We start from the raw sequence: 21161 nt of genomic DNA, 5'->3' as shown, positions 1-21161 counted from the left end.
CTTCTTCACTTACTCTATTAAATGTAAGTATTACTTTTCAGCCAATTATTTCTCAAATGCATAATCATTAGAAATGTCAGTAAAATAATAACTGAAGGGTGCTTCCTGTTAAATTTGTTAATAACCACATCCTCTGCTAATAAACACCTAGGCCTTTGGCCTCAAGTTTATTTAGCCCAGGATACAGATATTATTACCTCATTAAGAAAAAACACCCTCAAGATATTATTTAAGTATCTCCAGAAGGAGAAACAACTGAATCAATGGGATGTTTTGGCCAGCTATTTAAAATTCACTAGGTGAATTTTAAAACATTCTGTAACAACCAAGGCAATTTCACAGGTAAATTTTAAAAAAATTAGATTTACATTACACAAATAATTATTTCTTACATTATAGCATTCAGTTGCCTTTGTGTTTACAGGAACAAGCTGAAGCCAGGAAGAAGAAAGATCTTCATTACATTTCCTGGGCACTGAGAATATATAAGTAGGCTGATAACTATTGGCTTTTCCATTGTCATGTCTTTTTTGCTATGCTGGAAAACGTTGCAGTTACTGAGCTTTGTTTTGCCCTTTCAGAAAAGGCTGTTTTTAAACGAAATGTGATGAAACTCTCTATAGAACTATCACTTCAAGTCACATGCTCAAACCTCAGTACACAGCTAAGGTTTTGCAGATCCAAATTTGGGATTTTAAGCATTATAATATTCTTTCAAATGGAAAACAAAAAAATACTGTATATCTTCAATTAGCACAGCACCATTTTATACATTTCTGAAGGTAGGCATACCATTTTGAAAAGCATATTTCTTTATATATTTTTCTTTTTTTTTAATTTTTGTTCCCTATGAAACAAGGCTCAATTCATAAAGAATTGCATATGCAGTGTATATCAATTCAAGATCAATTGAAGCCAGTTGCTTAAATTTAACATAGATGTATGTTCAAAAATATATCTGCAAATCCTTTAATAATGAAAACTGAGAGAGGCCTATTTCACTGCCTGCTGCTCTTGCTTAAATCAGTGAAACACAATATGGGAAGTCAAACTCACTGTCTCTAACAACATCCTCACTGGCAAACAGGTAAAGCGCAGCCCAGACAGACAGACACAGCTAGGTGGATGGAAACATGGCTGAGCTGCTGGGCTCAAAGGGATGCAGTCAGCAGTACAATATCCAGACAAAGAACAGTCACCAGCAAACATAAGATGACAAACTAATTTTGTTACAAATATTAAGTCTCAGGGTAATTCTGCACAATATTTGACTCATCCAAAAAATTCTTCAGTAGAATCAAAGAGACCGCACAGGACTCCTGACAATCATTCTACTTCTTATATGTCAGGGATGTACAGTGACTCCACAAAGGCTTCACTCAATGAGCAATAATAAGAGCCTAAAGTGAAACATCAATAGTGGCATTCATGCAATTATTCATACACTTACTGCCCGTCCATTTTTAACTCAGCTCACTCATAGCTCCCCAACCCGGTTACTCATCCCACTTCCTCATCAAGTATTGGAAAACAGTTAAATAACAAAATGGCAAGGATTCCTTTATGTCATAAGATTAACAGAATAATGGAAACTTTACCCTATTAAATAAATATATAAATTGGCAATTATTTTTATTACAGATAAGATTTGGATGATGCCAATAGCTCCAAATTTTTCTTTTTTTTTTTTTTTTTTTTTTAACATATTTTGTTTATGTTCAAGTATACAACATAAATTAAATATACAGCTGTCGTCTCGCTGTTAAAGACTGGCACATCATTGAAGATGGATTTCCTTGAAATCACAGAAGCTCCCAAGACATATAAAGCATGAAAACAGACCATTCAATAGAAATTACTCATCAACAGACTCATACAGTTTGCCTTTCTGATTTTAAATATAAGACTGAAACTATTTCACAAATGCTGAGATTTTGTTTTCCCTTTTCCTGCTTTTCTAATCAAGACTCTAGCACAAACTACCAAAAATCTCAGTAGAAGTGTATTATTTTATTTTTAACTTCTTCCTCATTATTGGACTTTCTTAAGGTTTTTGTTTTTTGTTTTTTTTTCAATGCAGGTGTCAATGGAAAGATGAATGGACTTAAATATAAGCTTTTGAGTTTAGGATCTCATAACGTTAACAATCTGAAAATCAGAAAATGAAGTTTGACTTCTAATTTTTTTTTTTTTTTACACTGACATATAAAAATACAACATTATAGCAGAGGTAAAACTCAAGGACATCTCTCGGATTTTGGAGAATGCAGCCATGTTGGAGACAAGACTGACCAGTAAGTAGAAGCTGCAAAGGGCAGCCAGGGAAAAATCAGAAAATAGAGCCCATTAATTTGAAACACCCAAGGGATCCAGGAAGGGACTGGTCACTGTGTCTGTGCAATCTGAGGAAGGACTAAGAGCTGATGACTGTACTGGCACACAAAAAGCCTCACTAAACTGGCCATTAAGAAGGTGGGGAATGACTGAGAATTTTCAGAGCTAGCCACAAAGAGCTGGTTTTGCAAAAGCAGAGGTTTCTGTGCTAGGACAGAAACTAACAACACTCTGACCTCTAAGCTCTTCCTGACTTACTCATCAGTGTTTATGGCATTAGAGACTTGACAGTGGCTTTCATAGACCACATCACCCTCTTATGAAATATTTTTCTCCAGAACTTCACAGCCAGGTGTTGTAAACAGTGATCGTGTCATCCACAGATAGAATATGAGTACAAGCAAGGAATATGTGGGAAAAGCCACTTTAGAAGAGGGGTTCTTCACAAATGGAAGTGGTGAACAGAGAATGGTGAACAGATTAAAAAATGTCATTTTAAGAAAAGTAGACAAACATGGTTTGGAAAATGTCAGTTCCCATCAAAATAGGGTTTTTTGTTTGTTGTTTTTTTTTTGCCACAGTACTTCCTTGTCAGCACCTGCCCTTCCTTCTCTGCCATCCTCAAAAAAGGACAACATTTTCAATTTGATTTCAATGCCTTAATTATGTAGTAATATAAATACAGTAACTAAAATTTTAAAAAAACTGATTTATTATTGAAAATGCAAGGTTTAGGGTGAATTACTCACATGATTAGCTTTCCTAGTGCAAAATGCTGAAACAAAGTACTATTTATATTAAAAAGGAGACCGTTTTTAGTGAGAAAGTCTTGTAGGAGTACATCCATATCATATCAGCTGTTATGAAATGATGTCAACGCTGTTATAAGATATTCATTCTTTTAAATAGGATTCATATGAACTCAGCAGTCAGTTACCATTTTAAAAAGACAATGTTTTTATTTTGTAAGGCCATGACTTTATTTTTAGCTCTTTATAATGTTCATTTACAGAGTACAATGACATTACCCAATGTGAATGTCAGCAAAGTCTCTCTAGGTGAAAATTACCCCTAAAAAGTGTCCAAGACCATGTCAGGCAAGATCACCTGCTTGTGAAAGCTGTTTTCTAGGATGTTCTAACACATCTTTTCTCTCCAACAGAGACAGGACTACCACAAGGGACATGCAGCACTGTGGATTACAATTGTTCTGTTTATTGCACTAGGTTGCTAAATTATTTAAAACTTGACAACTGTCCTGAAGATACTGCAGCATTTCTGCAGATTGTTTCAGTGTGAAACAGAATGCAGGGGATCTGCCTGCCTGTACGCTGGCATGCAGGATGATGTACATATATCAGTAACAGCTCAGAAATCAGCATTTTGATTATGTGAAGTACTTTCTGCCTTCATTTTCAGTTTCTAAACTTGTTATGACTCAACAGAATCATAACAAAGTTATGAAGTTGGACAAAGCAAAGGGAAACCAAAACATCTTCATTGACTGGCAGCCTTCTGCCAGATGTTACAATTGCAGGGTAACTTTGATGCAATTGCTCTGAGTTATCACATATTTTACGTATGTGCATATCCAAAAAAGATGGAAAGAGGCGTTACCTTAGGCTCTCAACAGGACAAGAGGTAATGGGCTTAAATTGCATGGGGGCTGAGGGAGACATGTCAGGTTGGATATTAGGAAAAATTTCTTCTCAGAAAGGGTGGTGATGCACTTGAAGAGGATGCCAAGAGAGTTGGTAGAGTCACTGCTCCAGGAGATGCTCAAGAAGCATGGAGGTATGGCACTGAGAGACACAGTTTAGTGGGCAATATTGGTGGCCGGTGGATGGTTGGACTAGATGATCTTGGAGGTCTTTTACAGCCTTAATGATCCTGTGATTCTTAAAATTATACAATTGATTGTTAATTTGGGTATAGGCTGTTCTGGAAGAAAAGAGATCAGAAAAGGAGCAAAAATAGCCCTTCAAAACTAGAAGAGAAAACCAGCTGAGCACCCTAAAACTCTGAACTTGGAATTCATAAGGCAGATGCAAGTGATCCCCAGAGGGCAAATGTAATCGTTGGGATTCTCAAAATTCCCTGCCTGTCTGCCACATCTTTCTCTTTGGGTCTTGCTTAGCTTTCTGCGTTTGAGCCAATCAGGAAGTTGGCAAAATAAAGATCATTCTGTAAGGGCCCCTTGTAAGGCCCCATCTGGAGTACTGTGTCCAGTCCTGGGGCCTCCAGCACAAGAAGGATGTGAAGCTGGTAGGATGGGTTCAAAAGAGGGCTACAAAGATGATCAGAGAAAAAAAAGTTGAGGGATTTTGGCTTGTTTAGCTTGGAGAAGAAAGTGTTCAGAGAAGACCTCATCACGGATTTCCAATACTTAAAGGGAGTTTACAAGCATTAGGGAGACAGACTTGTACAAAGTCAGAAGACAGGACAATGAGGAATGGCTTTAATCTAAAAGAAGGGAGATGGAGGTTAGATGTTAGGAAGAGATTTTTTACTCAGAGGGCAGTGAGGCACTGACACAGGCTGTCTGGAGTGGTTGTGGATGTCCCATTCCTGCAGACATTCAAAGCCAGGTTGAACAGGGCCCTGGGCAACCTGATCTGGTGGGCAGCAACCTGCCAACAGCAAGTGTTTTGAACAAGATGATCTTTAAGGTCCCTTCCAACCTAAGCCATCGGTGGATAAAACGAGCCACATCCTGTCCCTCCCTCTATACTTTTATCATGCTGAGACCTCCAGCTCCCAAAATGTGGTGCAAGTCACGGGAAGGGCTAGGGGAGTCAAACTCTCTGAAATTAGAATTTCAGATAGTGAGCTGATGCTTTCTTCCTCAAAAAATGCAAAATAACCCAACAATGCTTCCCATTAATTCCCCACATTCCCATGTTTTGAAGTCTCACAAAGAATGAGTTCTGTACTGCTGGCACCCCAGCAGGCTGAGCTTCCAGTTGGGCAGTGGGGCAGGAGCCAAGAGTGCAGAGCATCTCAGGGCACTGCTACCTGCGCTCCTTCCTGCTGAGCCTCTGCCAGCAGCCTCTGCCAGCACAGCAGAGCCATGGAGGAACTGAACAGCATGTTTGTAAGCTAAACAGGAAGGGAAGCATGCCAGACACTTACATCACCTGACAGATGTGCTTCTCAAGCATGCAAGTTTATTTAAGGCTTTTTCATGGTGTGTGCTGACCCAAAATCAATAAATAAATGAATAAATAAATAAAAGGGGGAGGGACGGGGGGAGAAAGGAAGGAAGGAAAGAAAGAGAGAGAGAATCGGTGTCATGCTCAACATGTTTTGCACCCTGTAAAAGGGAATTAAGTGACTGAAGCTCCCCGCCTCCCTCTTCTTTATGTCTGGAAGTGAGCCCTTCTGAAACACTATAGCTACTGGCTGCACAGCCACACATAATAACATGGTAGCAACACATAAACCTGTCAGTCTTGGATGGAAATAGATGGTTAGGCTGAGGGGGTAAACAGACTAAATCAATTTGAACATGCATGTTAAGGACTGTGAAAGGGCAGAGTTTAGTGCTGCTAGGCTGGAAAACATTTGTCTCTGTCTCGTTGTATTTCCCTGCCATTCAGCGGCATCCACCCACAGGCCTCTCGCTTGGCTCCAGTCAGGCTCCACGGCTGATTAATGGCAGCTGGAGGTGTCCAGTAATTTCCTCACCTTATAATAAACTACAACCCAAAACAGAGGTTCCCCTCAGGCCCACATTTAACATAGCTCTACTTACTACCAGGAGAAAGCCAATTATCATGTGTCTGCTCACGGCTTAAGTGAGCAGGTTTAAGTGGCTTTGAGAGGTTACTTAGCTGACTTTGGGCATATCATCTTTGTCTGTGGCAGAGTAAACAAGGCTCAGATAACATCTGCATCACTCTTGCAAAGGAATTGTACAAAAAGAAGAAAGCGGGAAGAAAGGGGGAAGAAAGGGGAGCATCCTCACAACTGGAATATAGCCCCCTTTAAAAAAATCTTAACAGCAATATGATCTTAAAAACAGAGTGATTTTTTTTCTCTAATTCAAATCCCAGGGTCACCAATGCACACAATTACAATTTCAGTGTCTGAGGCTTAAGCAATCAGTCTGGCTCACCACTTCCTACCCAAGGGTGCCCAATAAAGTGTTTTATATGAAGAGACATCCTTAACAAGAACTTTTCCAGATTTTGCTAGCAATTAAAGCAGAGCCTTGTTACTGAAGGAGTGGCATAGCTTTGTGCCTCAGTATTGAGTACAAAGGCAGTATTGTTTACATGGGCATCATTCTGACTACACAGTATTACCTCTATATTTGTAATGATAGCTCAACTATCTACTTGACTAATAGGATGGAGGCCTGGCTGTCAACAACTGATAGCAGTATTTAGAGCATGAGATAATCTATCACTCTAATAAATAAGAAAAGCTTAACATAAGAAAATGCAGTTAAAACCACAGAACTATTCTGTGTGCACCCAGCAGTGTCACTAAAATGGAACAAGGCATCAGCCAGCATAAGAAGAGTTTCTTTTACAGGCAGCTGATTGCAGTTTCTTTTCCCTGGGATACAATGGTGAAGTTGATGGAACTAATGAGTGGAAATTAGGTATTCTGTGGACAGAAGAGCTTGTAACTTCATGTGTGATACAGCACCATGTGCCGTGTGCGCATGTGTATAGCACCATATTTGATGTAAGGAAGAGTAATGCAACCGAACGCAGATTTCTACCTTTCATGTATATAAGTGAAAGAATATCAAGGTAGATGCACAAAGAATGCTGGAATAATGTTTGATTTGTAATGTGCAGCAAAAAGGTGAAATAAGTCTGAGTATACCACTGTTTCAGCACACGGGCTATAGCAAGCAATGCAGATGCCAACATTCTTGCAGTAGTACTTCCTTTCTATAGGGACAGGATATACACAATGCCAAAAAAAGGAATGGTGTTCCATATGGTTTGACAGGTCCTGTTAATACCTGCAGTTCTTAATCTCTGTCAAAATGTGAAAATGAAAAAAATGCTTCTGTTTATGTGCGCAAGTGTGCTTTTCTGCAGGAACAAATCCAATTAGCATGTGGACACTGAGGAAAGATTGTCAGACACAGAGCACTGCTGTCTGGTCACACAGGCAACTGCTGGCACTAGGGGATTAAAAGGTAACATAATGATTTCTTCAAAAGTATTACAACAGCTTGGGAGGAAACCCATTTTCCAGACATCTGTGCAAATGGATTTTCCATTCTCTTCAAAGGTATTTTCTGTTCCTCCTCTATCTTCCCTTCCTGAGGCACAGATCATCAGAAAAAAAAATTTAAAACAATGCTGGATGTTGCTGTTATGCAACATATCCCATATGTAAAAGGCATTTCTGCCACAGATGTCACTACATGCAACTTTTCAATAAGTTAGAAACTCAGTAAGTAAAAACAGGGAAGAAATGCATATACAAAAGGCAATATTTCAGGAACTGGTGTTTTCAGTTGTGTTAGAGAAGCCATTTTGTGGAAGGTACTGCTTCTAACCACTAAGTTACAAGCAAGAACAACTTCAAGCAATGCTTTCTAAAAGCAGGGAAGGAGGGAAGCTTGTCTTATCAAAAAGCTGCTCGTTTTGTTTTTAACTGTTGTTCTAAATGGTGAGGCTCAAGCACAGAGTTTATATCTCTTCTCAAAGAGGGCTTCCTACATAAAATCTCACATTACTTTTACGATCTCAAAAGTCTACATATGTGGCAGGTCAAGCCTACACATTAGCTATTACAGGACCACACTGGAAATTACACTTTCCTTAGCCACATAATTCTGTTTAAAATTATGAATGTCTTAAATTCAAGGCCACGTGAAATATCAACTCTTCCAAATACAGACACAGTACATAGCTTATTTTCTAGGTGAATTTAAGCTTCCTGACTGATGAAGAGTCTTTCTCCCATATTGGACTCCAGAAGGTAGGTATAGAAGCAGATTCCCAAATATTATATATAAATATATAAATATATAAATATATAACAGATTCCCAAATATTGTCTCAGAAGCATAGTAATTTTGCAAGCATTTGGCTCAAAAATAAGCAACCATGACAATTTAACATCACACAGTTAAGTAGCTTCCTAATATAAACTGCAATAGACACACTATGAGAAGTTGCAGAAAAGTCTCATCTCTAACTAGCAAATAAGTAGTATAATTAGCATGAACCATGTAAGAATTGAATCTGATAAGTATTCTGTCATCATCAATACAGACTATACTAGCTATTAGCACTTACTGTATTAGGTTTTGCATTAAAGAGAAATAAGTATTTTTTCCTCTGAATATTAATTATACATTTTACATATGGTATTAAACAAATGCTTTGCTTTTTCCGCATGGGAGAAATATTAATAAGTTCTGTACTTTTCTTTTAGTTTTATGCCAAATAAAAAACAATCTGTTCAGAAACTAGGCATAGCAGAAGCAAGCTCAGAGTGCACAATGCTGCCCAAGAGAAGGATATTTGTTGCTTTGCAGAAGTAAGCTTTCCCATGCCTTTTCTGTGTTCCCTGTCCCCATTGCTCAGTCAGCCAATGCACTCCTAAGTAATCATAGAATCAATCACAAAATCATCTAGGTTAGAAAGACCATTAAAATCACAGAGTCCAGCCGTGTACCTATGCCTGTGACCGCTCTAGATCAAGTCGCTCAGCATGATATCTACCCTTTTCTTGAACACCTCCAGAGATGGTGACTCCAAGCAAGCTGCTGTGCTGCACATCACATACCAATCCATAAAGGGTCAGTCAATGAGGCAAGAATTTCTTGGCAGTTGGCAGCCTTCTGGCCTGCCTTTTTCCTTGGGCCAAGAATAGGCTCTCCATTCCTCAGAAGAAACAACCAGAGAAAAAAAATGGAGATGCCTTAGTTTTCCACTGGAAGGAAACTATACATAAGCCTATTTCTTGTGTTACAGCTACAGAAGGAGGTGAGACCTCAATCCTCTAGTGTAGGTTACTGAAGTTCAGGGCATGTAGTGTTAGATACTATATTGCCATATCTACAGCCAAGTTGTAAAAGCTGTAAAAGAAGAGATGGGAATTTTTAAAATGTGGTTCACTTGACCTTGAAAACAGGTCAACACATTCACTTTATCACCAACTACCCTGTCCTATAGTCGAAGTTCCCACTTTTCTCCGTTGTCTCTGAAAGCAGCTGAGTATAAGTTCAAAGATTTAGAGATGTACACATGGTCATGTTGCTTCTTTTCCTTTTCAGCCAAACACACGGCCAACCAGGCCACCCCTCTCCTGGATTCCTACTTCACCATGCCTTATCTTTTTCGGCCATGACTGTACTTAGCTTATGAAAAACAGTTATCTTAATCCTCCTAATGTTGCTATTTCACCTTTGTGATAGTTGCACTGGTTCTGCTCTTAGGACTCTGATTAATTTCCTTTCCCAAGTGAGATGTCTGTATGTCAGAGCACGTTTGGTCCTTTTCACTCAGGAATTTTGTTGGGAAACACAGAATTTCTTTCTTCTGTCAATTTGTAGTAGCTATTATTATGGATTTGCTTTTTTTTTTTTCACAACACATGCTGATGAGACCTTTGAGGTGGGCTTTGTGGTCAGTATTAGTCAATCTACTTAAAAGAAGAAAAGTGGTAGAGAAAATGAGCTTTATAGAGGATATGGAACATTTCAACAGTCTACAGTGTGACAGAGAATGCACAAAATACAGCAGAGCTTATGTGCTGGGCCAAAGTAACTAGTGAATCCGAGATAATAACAGCAATATTTCTTGTTATCAGTGATATTCAGAAAAAATATTAGAAAGGTTCTGATTTTTTGTATAGATAGTTATATTTCAGTGAACACTTGTAACACCTTGGAGAAAAGGTATATGCTTTTTCAGAGAAAAATGAGCCATTTGATTATTTTTCTTTCAAGACGTATACCAGTAGAAGTATCCAGAAAAAAATGAAATAAAATAAAATAAACTTATGTTACTGAAGAAGAATGTTACTAAAACAAGGAAAAGACTAAAAGCAACTTTTGCTCACAAAGTTTCCAGTGATTTTTTTTACTGCCAGTATTATTTATATGTCTAAAATGCTCGCAAATGTAAAACTCAGCGCTAGAAGTTCTGACCTGTTAATCTTGCAGACACTAAGACAGCTCTGTAACAGTTAATCTCCACATAAAATTCAAGTCTGATTTATTTCCTCTCCAACTTCACCTTTTCCTGATTTCATAAAATATTTTGTACGTATGGCATTAGTGTCAGATCAGTACAGTACTGCGCTTAGCACAAAACACAGAGTTAATGACCGCCATCCATATTTATTAGGAGGGGCAAGAACTTCCAGTGATTTTCTAGACAACAAGAAGCTATCTTACATCACTCATCAGTGCATAAGTGAAGCCAAAGTTAAGCATGATCACATAGGCTATGCAAGTTCTCTCTATAAACAAGAAAAGCTTTATGGGTAGTTATATTTTCTCTTATGGTATGCTATGTTAGGAAAAGAAATCTTTCAGGCACAGAAGTACTTTTTAAGATCTTGTGAGGTTTTTCCCCCCAAATAAGTCTATCCTACTAATAAAATCTGCTTCTCCCTTCTAATCTTTCCTCTCTGATATCCTTTAAACATCCTAGCTATAACAACGTTACAATTTTCTATGTATCTTCTGGCTCCCCCTTCTCTATCAAATGAAATACGAGCTGCATGTCTCGCAAAAACTGGTTGTAAAGCTACCCCTGCATCCACATTCAAATCCCCTCTGAACCAACCATGAGGGACTGCTAAAAACATAAGCTGCTGATGTGCTGTGACAGCTGGTCTGCCTCTCCCTGTACTTCTGCTGCTGGTTACAAAAGGCCTGCAGAAACCGGTTTTTCATTATTCGTTTTACTGGTTTCGCATCTAATCCAACAGGCCTCTGGTTCATGACCCAGGTTCCTAAGCAATACCATTAAACAAATAATACTAATAAAGGTAGCCTGTATGGTGCCTGGGCAATCTCTGCACGGACTGCATCTTGTGTTATTTGGATTTTTATTTTTCTAAGGACAAAATTTTTCAGTTTGAAATGAAGTCTTCCCTCTGCATCACAAAACTGGATTTTTTGCAGAAGAAGGTGTTTGTGTAATCACAAATGACAATGACATGAAAATGCAGTTAATTTATATTTTGGGCACATAATTAACCTCACTTGTAGCACACTTCTTTCTTCTTCAGACTGCACATAGACATCAGCAAACAAAACTTATTGTCTCTCCACTTACAGCAGAAAAGTATATGCACCGTTCTGGAGATTTCCCCCAACAACGGAACCGTTTACTTCAGACTTCACCTAATGCCCACCAGTGTCAATCAGAATTCTCTATCAGCTTTAACACACATGAAATTCTCTGACAATTTTAATGGAATTATTGGGGAAGAGATTTTCAGGCTTAGAAAGACTCCTTAGTAAAGAGAGCTGGGAAAAGCTAATGTTTTGGCACTGTGTTGAATCTGCCTCAAAGATGGATGCAAGCCTACGTTCGTTAATTTTATGTACTGAAGCTCTGGCTTACAAGCCTGCCTTTGAACCCAGGAACCTTGCAAAGCTGGGCTGCACAGTTAAGGGGCTGAGCTCTTTACCGACCTCCCTAGCTCCTTCAAATATCTCCCAAAGCCATAATACTACTCCTTCTGTGCCAAGATTACATGTTCCCATACTAGGGAAGGGGCGAACAAAGTCCAAAAGAAAAGGGAAAGCTGGTCTCCTGTCAGAGCCTCGGCTTATCTCAGCAGCCCCCTATTTTTAACTCGATTGCAAACGATATCTGTGATCAAAGGGCCAGAACCCCTGGAGGAGCTTAGGCGAACAGCGTGGTGGCCACAATTCTTCCTGATGATTTGTAAGCAGGAAAGGACTTTTGACATGAAAGACAGCTTAAACAGCACAAGAATAGCAATAAACCAGCTGTAAAATGCTTAACATTGCCCTTGAACTAATGCAAATTGTTCCAAACAATTTTATTTTCTTTTTCTTTCTTCTCTTTTTTCTTTTTTTGTTTTTCTTTTTTTTTTTTTTTTTCCCTCTTTGCAGTCCCTTGGTGCCCTGCTGGGACATTTAAACAGTCACATGCTCACCATACAAAAGCCTATATAAGTGGGGAAATACAGTGTACTAATGTGTTTAGAATAAGGCAACCAAACAAGGGCTACAATTCAGATCTGCTGCCTTCCTTTCTTTTGTTCAAGGAAGTGTTCATTAATGACTAGCTTGTTTTGGATACTGACTGAGCTTCCAGACAGAAATGTTGAAGGGTAATTTGTTAGCTTAAAATATTCCATTAAGCAATTGAGGAGATAGTTAGCAAAGTAAGCAAAAACAGAATGTCCTTAAAGTAAATTAGTATGGTCACTGAATATTCTAGGTGCTTAGAAAGCAGGAATATTTACACTCAGAACTTCAGCAACAGTAAAGAAAGGTAGTAATATATGTTTATAGAAATCACATCTCAAGGGAGTGCTCTCTACTATAATAGCTCCCTATGGAAACTGCACTGCAAGAGTCTTACAGAATCCTTTAAATTCACCTTTAAAAGCATTTCTTTTTTCTCCTACTGTAGATGTTTTGTTTCAAGTAATAACACATATCCTTATCACTAGCAATTAGTTACAATCCTTTTAAAAACATCCAATATGGAATAAAATATTTATCTTGGTACAGTTAGAAACAGGAAGGACCAATGAGATCATTGCTTCAATTTCCCAAATCTGTTGAGTACTGTGAAGGCAGATATATCAGCTTTTACAAAAACATCAGTAATTAGAAGTTGTTTGGTGTGCATGTACGTATTTAATAAATTAAAATTCTCTGGTACGCCTGTTCTCTTGTATTTCTTTCTGACAAAGCTTGTTGCCTTAGAATACCTTTATCTTTCCTCAAAATCATTTTCATTCCTCATCATTGTTACTCATGCCACTGTGTCAAATATTCGTATTAAGAAATGAAAAAACATAATGAAAGAAATGGTATTTCAAAGAGCACTTAAGTACAGACTTAACTCAGATGGACGAAAGCAGAGTTTAACCAGACATTTGAACTCAAACAATGTTAATCTTCAATTTCTCTACTTTTTTATAAATTCAGTTCACTTCAGAACAGCATGGTAACACTACCATTCAAATTCAGTAGATGAGGAGTATAAAGAGAGCTGTGCATCCATGGTCATAAATACAAGAGGTTTGTGACCTGCCTAGGACACAACCTTGGGAATTCACATCCCAGTGTATCAAAACATATTTCTTGTGATTTCATCTCCTCAGATTTCTCTTATGATGGTAGGACATGCACTTTTACTCATTCTGTGCTGAGGATAAGACCGCTTTATGTCTTATTTATGACAGTGCTGTAACCACTCCTTGTCTTATGCTAAGCACTTGGATCTTAGAGTTGTTTTAACTAGCATTCTTTGAGCTCCCAAATGCAACCACAAAGTAAAGCATTTAAAATGTTTCTGACTCTCAAATATGATGTCAAAGAAATATAGTTGATTGACATTTTAAATTAAGACTTGGAGTCGATTTGCTTTAATTGTAATCATCTTCCACTCAGTAAAATTATTCTATTGTTCAATTTAATGTAAAATTTCAGCGACTTAAAAAAAAAAACTTCAAGCATTTTACTGACTTCTGTTCTTACTTTGTTTCACTTGATTTGTTTTTTTGTTTGTTTGTTTGGTTTGGTTTTTTTAGTTTGGATACATTATGAAATAACTATTAAATTTGCAAAATTTTACTGCACGTTTCCCAACTAACAGAGAAAGTAACTGCCCAACTTTGTTTCTGTTTTTCTTAACACTAATTTTTTCAAGTGTTAGAGGTTAATAACACTTATTTCATCCATTGCTGGGATCTAATAAAAGCAGTGGGGCATAACATTCTGTAAAACTGAGCAATAGAGGAAATAACGCTAATGTTAACCTCTAACATAAATGTAGTGGTAATTACTTTGGTCTACTTTTAAAATTAATGTCTTTTGCAGTCCCTCAAGTGGCATGGTAAAAAATTCCTCTTTGTGTTCTAGGCAGCCACCAATTTCCCAGATCAAGAGCAATCTATGCTACCCATTTCTGCTTCTCACATACCCTTTTTAAGCCACACTTCACAGTAATAGACAAAGATGTCACACAAAGAGTAAGCACACTACTACAGACATAAAAGGGGCAAACAGTGATAGCTACCTTAAATGCACGTATCTAAGATGCAGTTGGCAGCTTCCTGCCAACACATTTTCCCTACTTTTCCTCTGTCTGAGATTTAAACAAAAATATATTCCAAACTGATTCATAGTGAAATAACTGAGAAGATATCTCCTCATGCCTGCTTGGATATATGGAGTTTTTATTAGTTAAGTATAAATGCAATTTTATTTTTAAATAAACTTCTAAAAATTCTCTTGCATGATTTTTGAAATAATCTGAGAAATGTGTGCAAATATTCTTTGTCACCTAATAGCCTCCACTGATATGAAGACACAGCCCAGCCTTTGTGTGTTGATATCATATGTCAAAAATAGAATTTTACTTATATTCACAAATATATTCTTGGGATTTACCTCAATTTCCAAAGCTCTTCAAGCTTGATAGGAAAGGCCATGACTTCTCCATAGACTTCTATGTAGAGGTCTAAGCCATTACACACTACTGTTTACCCTATGTTTAGGAGCTCAGCAAATTACTGTACCACAGTAGTACATGTGTACTGTACTACTACTACTGTACACAGGACTAAGCTAGAACAACATATTCAACTTGAAATATACTATCATTAGTCCAATGCCAAACCTTCTTCTCTGGTTTTAAGAGCATAAGATACAGACACTACTATATTTTTTTTCTATTATACAATGTAATAATTGTACTGCAGACCACAGCAAGAACCTCACCAACAAAGCAGAATGTCACTACACACTAAGATCCTGTTGTTGGTCTTACTCTATATTCTGCTAAAGCAAAACAAACCAAACTTGAATCCAAAAGAATATATATATTCATTAAAAAAGTGAAGTTTCCTCTCACTCTGCTTAGAACTGCAAGCACAGAACTAGTCACACATTTCATTTTTTTCCCAACAAAAATGTAGATAAGAATATATTTCAAAGGTTTAGAAAACCTCACAAAGGAAAGAAAAATTTTATTTGCATTCTGTCCAACTTTGTTACAGATGCACAGCATCACAGGGAGATGAAGCTACAGGACAGAATACTGGAGGGAGGTTCATATAAATTTACATTTGTGGGGAGTATTTTCAGGGTAACAGCAGTTATTTTGTTTAATTCTCACACTTGCCAAGGAGCACCCAAGGAATGAAACACTTGGATACAACTAGACAAAGGAGTATCTAGTTTAACGAATATTCATCAAAATACATTTCAAATGAGTAAAGTACCTGTGGATGCATGCACATACATACATAAATGCATGGAAAGCAGATAGAGATATATAGGCAGTTATACCTCAGAGATACCCTCACAGCTTATTTTCAGAGAGTGATTATATGAGGAGAGCACAGACCAACTTGGTTGCAATTACAGTGTTGTAGCTTGCTGGGGCTCACCTAGAATTCTGGACCACTGCTCTAAAGAAATGTTCTTATCCCTCTCACAGGCTTTGAATTATTCAGTAATGCTCCAAATCAGTTATATATATATATAAAAAGTGAAATGCTATGTCAGCATATTGCAATTCAACAGAGTAATTGCTGTACTTCATTCAAAGTTCCTCTTACTGTGTGCTAGGACCATGAGATGCTCAAGAGTTCTGAACAGTGCTGAAGGAAAACTACTTCCTGGAAACTAGCATCACGTTATGAACAAGGTATGAACAAGTAGAGCAGACAGAAAAAGTTTAGTGCAGGGTGATGGCGATTATAAGCACATTGGTAAGTAATATTTTCATTCAAGCAAATTAAATGAAAAGCATATAATGATGGGAGAAGAAGAAAACCTCTGCAGAAAAATCAAAACATGGAATAGAAAAGAAAGGAGATTTTGATACATTCACCTAACTTCTCTGAGTAAGCTTGAATATACAGCATAAAGTCAAAGTAGAAAACCCTGCATATCCATCTAACCACAACAAGCTACCTGGTACAGACGGAGACTGGGACTGTTTGTTGTGCTGCCACACTAATACTCTTCAGACGCATTACATTCACTGAATTCTTTTCTAATAAGGCAAGACAGGCCAGTTCTTTTCTCTTGACATTTATGAAGCCTGCAAAGTGGAAACAATCAGTACTTTGTCAACACTTGACATTTAGTCTGACCTTTTTTTCATAATTATATTAGAAGGCTAGACTAGACCCCAGAACACTTGGAAACCAGCTGGATTTATAAACAGACAAGTATACGTAGGTCCACTATACTCAACTGAACCAGTTCAGAGTAAATTTAAACATTAGTAGAGATATTCACAAAAATTGAAGCACTGAAGAGTAGGGATTTTTTTTTGATCGAAATGGACACAAGGTCTTTGCACAAAATGTAGTTACAAGCTATCCTCACAGACTGACCTTTCTGTCTGACTTACAGTCTTAAAGGAAAGACAAAATCACTTAGGGAGGCTGATTATTATATGTTATTCATTCATGTATTTTACTTATTTCATAACTTTGTTGTATTTGGAGGTCTCCTGCAAAACATGCTCAAATGGAAATACACCCAATAGCTTCACTATATCCAGGAACTCATTACATCTGTCTGCAGAGGAGCAACTTCTCACATCTTCATTACTTTGTTATAAGACACATTTGAACACATCATGCAGATATCAACCCTCTCTAACTAACAGATTTTCACTGCATTCCAAAAGCAGAACAGTAGATCATCTCAGTCCTCTACAGCATTACTATTTACTTGGCCAATAGCTATGACTGTGGAATCATTGATTTCCAGCACTTGTCGATTAGGAGAGGTTTTCCCCTGCCCTATAAAAAAAGCGAAGCCTGAAATAAAGGAAGAGAAAGATGAGCTAGACTGGAAATATGGGTTTCTTTAAGCATAGGAAGAGCTATGCCACAAAGAAGTATTTTATCAAAAAAATCATTCTGATGCATGAGAAATAGTATTATTGCAGTCCAGAGGCTATGAAAGAAGGTATTCTGCTGTACCTGCTGTAAATAAGGCCCCTGCTTTAACTATGTCTGAAGTTTGGTGTACAAATATCCAATTCCCAAGTGAAGGAAAGAAAAAGAGCTGGGTTTTTTTTTCTTTTTTCTTTTTCTTTTTTTTTTTTCTTTCTGATTATTCTGAGTCTTTGACACTTTAACCTTTTGTTCTCTATGAATATGCCCTGGGTATCCCTATAGGCTCAGCTGAACCTGACTGAAAGCAGTTAAATCTTTCTTTCTACAGTGCTTTAAATGCTCTCCACTATGCCCAATGTCTACCTCACTCCCTCCTCCTGCTCTATCATGAAGAGACAGACACCAGTTCTTTCCATTGGTGTGAGCTGGAATCTGATGAATATATTAAAAATGCAAAGAGTTTATTTCATGACTAGTTTCTATGAGATCCACTGCATACATAAAGCAATGTGGGCCAGTGAATGATCCAGAGACAAACATTGCCAGACAGCCATGATAATAATAAAAGCTTAGATACCAGTATGAAATTGTTGGCCAGTACACAAACAAGACTGACTGGTTCCTCTAAGGAAGCCCTGTGTTCAAATGGAATCTCCAGCCAGCTTCTGGGGACAGATTACACATAAGTGACTTCAGAAAGTGTGAAAGAGAATAAAAAGAAAGGGAAATTCAGGATAAAGTACTTCAAAACACATCCTTTCAGAAGCCTAATTGCACTGAAAGTATTTGATCCTAAACATCAATTGTTCATCATATATTTGATATATCACTCAATTACAACTGCCCAAACTGAAGCTGGAAGGAGATACTCTAGCAAACTCTAGCTAAAAGATTGAAAAATAGGAGTGTAGGAAAGTTTAGAATACTTTTACTACCAATGTCCACCTTTTTCTTGCACTAAATATACATGGAAGCTTGAGGAAGAGTTTCTCAACCAGCATCCGACTTACATGCTGAGAATTAGGCCATAAAAATAGCCTGCTAATACTGCCTTTGAAGCTGTGATAAGCAGTATTGATTTGGCAGGACTTCTCTTATATCTGTGTCAACAACAGAAAATGCACCATGTTTCGTAACACATAAGCAGCAGAAGCCCTAAGCGTATACATAAGACTTCTCAGGCCTATAAACTCACTCCTTTTCCTTTTCTATTCACACTCTTTTCACTTGTTTTTTCTCCCCTGGCTATTACAATTTCCAGGTATTTCAGCCTCCCTTATGTCCGTCACATCCAGTGCATTCAAAATGTCATATGCTTCCTCCAAAATCACTTTCATTCACAATGTATTCAGAAAAGAGTTGAACAGTTACAGCAATGCCATTGCTATTGATTCAGTGCAATTTAGCTTTATTTTGTAAATAAACACCTATCTCCTATTCTGATAAGAGCTTCGCAAATAAATAAATACATTAGTATGTTAGGTTATGCACCAATACGCTTCAAAAACACAGTTCAGTGGGAGAAATTCATTCCTTTCCCAGTTGATGAATCACAGACACAGTAATTTACTTTCAAATGTAGTCTAAAAGATCCAATTTCTTTCTTGGTCAGATAAAAGTTATACTGTTGAAAACCTTGTGAGAAAGCTGAGATGGAAGTTCACAAACAACTTTTTGGTAACTGGCCTGATCAGACAATCTTCTGCAGCAGAAAATAAAGAAGAATTGCTAGGTTTGATTCATAAGCATTATGGAAAGCTTCATTATTCATTATAAATGGCAAATTTATAAGAGGCACCGGGTAATTTTTTTCTCAGTAATAAATTAAAGACCACAAACAAATTAAACCAAAAATAAATAAATAAATAAAGCTAGGAAAAAGACCTGACAAATGGTACTTAGTGTAGAGATCAAGATTTACATTAAATGGGTGGAAAGTATAAATATGATCCTGGATAGTTCTCCATAGAAAAACACTGAAATCACTGGGTAAGTAAGAATGACCCAGCCTCCAGCATGCAGCCTGTCCAAAGGAGGTTAATGCCCAGTCTGGTCAGAAAGGGGACTTGAATTATTGTGCTAGTTTAAATAACTATGATATCTGGTATTCAAAAATTGAGGAAAATAATTTTGAATAGTAAACAGTTTTAAATGAAGAACAGGTTATTTGAAATCAAATTGTTGGCATCTGATCTGTGGAAAAATGTCTCAGTGCTGGGTTTTCATCCATCCTGTAAATCTATCTTCATCTATCCTGCAATAAAACCATGTAATTCAACTGTCACTCATTTAGGAAGGTGATATGGATCCATTACCAGACTTCCTCCTCAGAGGCCACCACATCTTGCCTTCTCTTCTGCTGTGGATTTTTTCCTGGTGCATACCCTATGAGTAGATGCGCCAAGAGAACTGCTGTATTTCTTTAAACAAATTATAATTTAAAAAAAAAAAAAATCTGCAAAGGAAAGTAATGATGAGAAAAAAACCACAAGTTTTTCTACATCTGTTTTGTTTTGCACGGTAACCATGGAGATAAAAATATCCATGGGCCCTTGGTTCTGCTACTCATAACAAAGTGCTACTGCCTTATACACTGAATGGTTTCATTTGATTTTTTTAAGAGACTGAAAATAAACATGATCTCTATGCACAGTTTCCTCTGTTTTCAAGAACTATGACCTTTGACTTCTGTAAATCTATTTAAAGCTAATGTCTAAAGTTGTGTTGTTCCAAGGATGTACAAAATACACCCAAGATTTCTCTAACAATAAATCTTTTTTCTGGGCTTTCCTTTGTCAATTCTATTTTTTTAACCAAAAGAGCTGTACATCCTCTGGAAACTATCTAATGCGTTATTTATTTCTATTACAAACAAATACTCATTTGTATCTCATATTAACATTGAAAGCAGGTGAAGACAGGATTTACTGTCACACGTGCAGTGGCACTGCAAACAAGAGTTTTTAATTTAAAAACTCAGTGCCATGATTGGCATTCATCTCTGAAAGCAACTCCATTAAAATAATCCAGATATGAAGTGTGTGCTACTGCACATAGCACTTTTGAAAACTGGGTTTCCTGCTCTCTGGAATTTATGGGAAATGCTACACTATTGGTACTACATTGCCACTTTAAGACTCAGTCTTTGAAAACATCTTCATCCTTCTATTGCACCCTTAGAAGCAATATCTTTGCCTTCACCAGCCACAGCTTATAATTGACTTAAACTGTTTAAAAAATAATTTCTCTTCAACAAGAACTATGACCATTGCAATGGTTTGGATACATCATCATATCATACAGCAAAAAGGCCGTGAAATCATAACCAAAGAAAGTAACTTGATTAAACCACCAGTCAGATCAAAATTCAGTCAGCAATAGAGAACATACACTGTACATAAAGCATGGAAAAAAAGTAAACAGAAATCCATAAAAATTGGAAGTTAGGCACAGTGCAGAAAACTTTTGAAGAAAGCTTAAAAACGAATAACGGCAGGGTTAAGGACAGCAAGTGTTTTTGAATAAATCAGAAACAACAATAAAAAAATCTTAGTACTGGAGTCCACCAAGTTAGCAAATGTTAATGTCAAGCTAGAAACAGAATCCTCAAAGCTGGAGAAAAAGGGGTTGGAAGAAAACATCACTGGATGAACTTTATGGTCAAGGAAGATGCTAAGTGGTACCTGCTATCTATAAACATGCTAAAAGCAATTGACTCTAAGTTCACTGAATACACATCAGGTCTGATGAAGTAAATTTTA

The 21161-nt window shown here is 37.3% G+C and overlaps 1 long non-coding RNA gene across 1 annotated transcript; it reads left to right on the top strand.

The window, feature by feature from the left end:
- The first annotated feature begins 2086 nt into the window (after positions 1 to 2086).
- On the top strand, positions 2087 to 13988 carry LOC128080448 (uncharacterized). Its single transcript, XR_008206683.1, has 3 exons — positions 2087 to 2294; positions 7395 to 7495; positions 8746 to 13988. It is a non-coding gene; the product is annotated as an uncharacterized LOC128080448 (long non-coding RNA).
- The last annotated feature ends 7173 nt before the right edge of the window (positions 13989 to 21161 follow it).

This window comes from Tympanuchus pallidicinctus, unplaced genomic scaffold, assembly GCF_026119805.1.
Source record: "Tympanuchus pallidicinctus isolate F22 unplaced genomic scaffold, pur_lepc_1.0 scaffold2, whole genome shotgun sequence".
NCBI lineage: Eukaryota > Metazoa > Chordata > Aves > Galliformes > Phasianidae > Tympanuchus > Tympanuchus pallidicinctus.
This window is presented reverse-complemented; position numbering and strand designations above follow the sequence as displayed.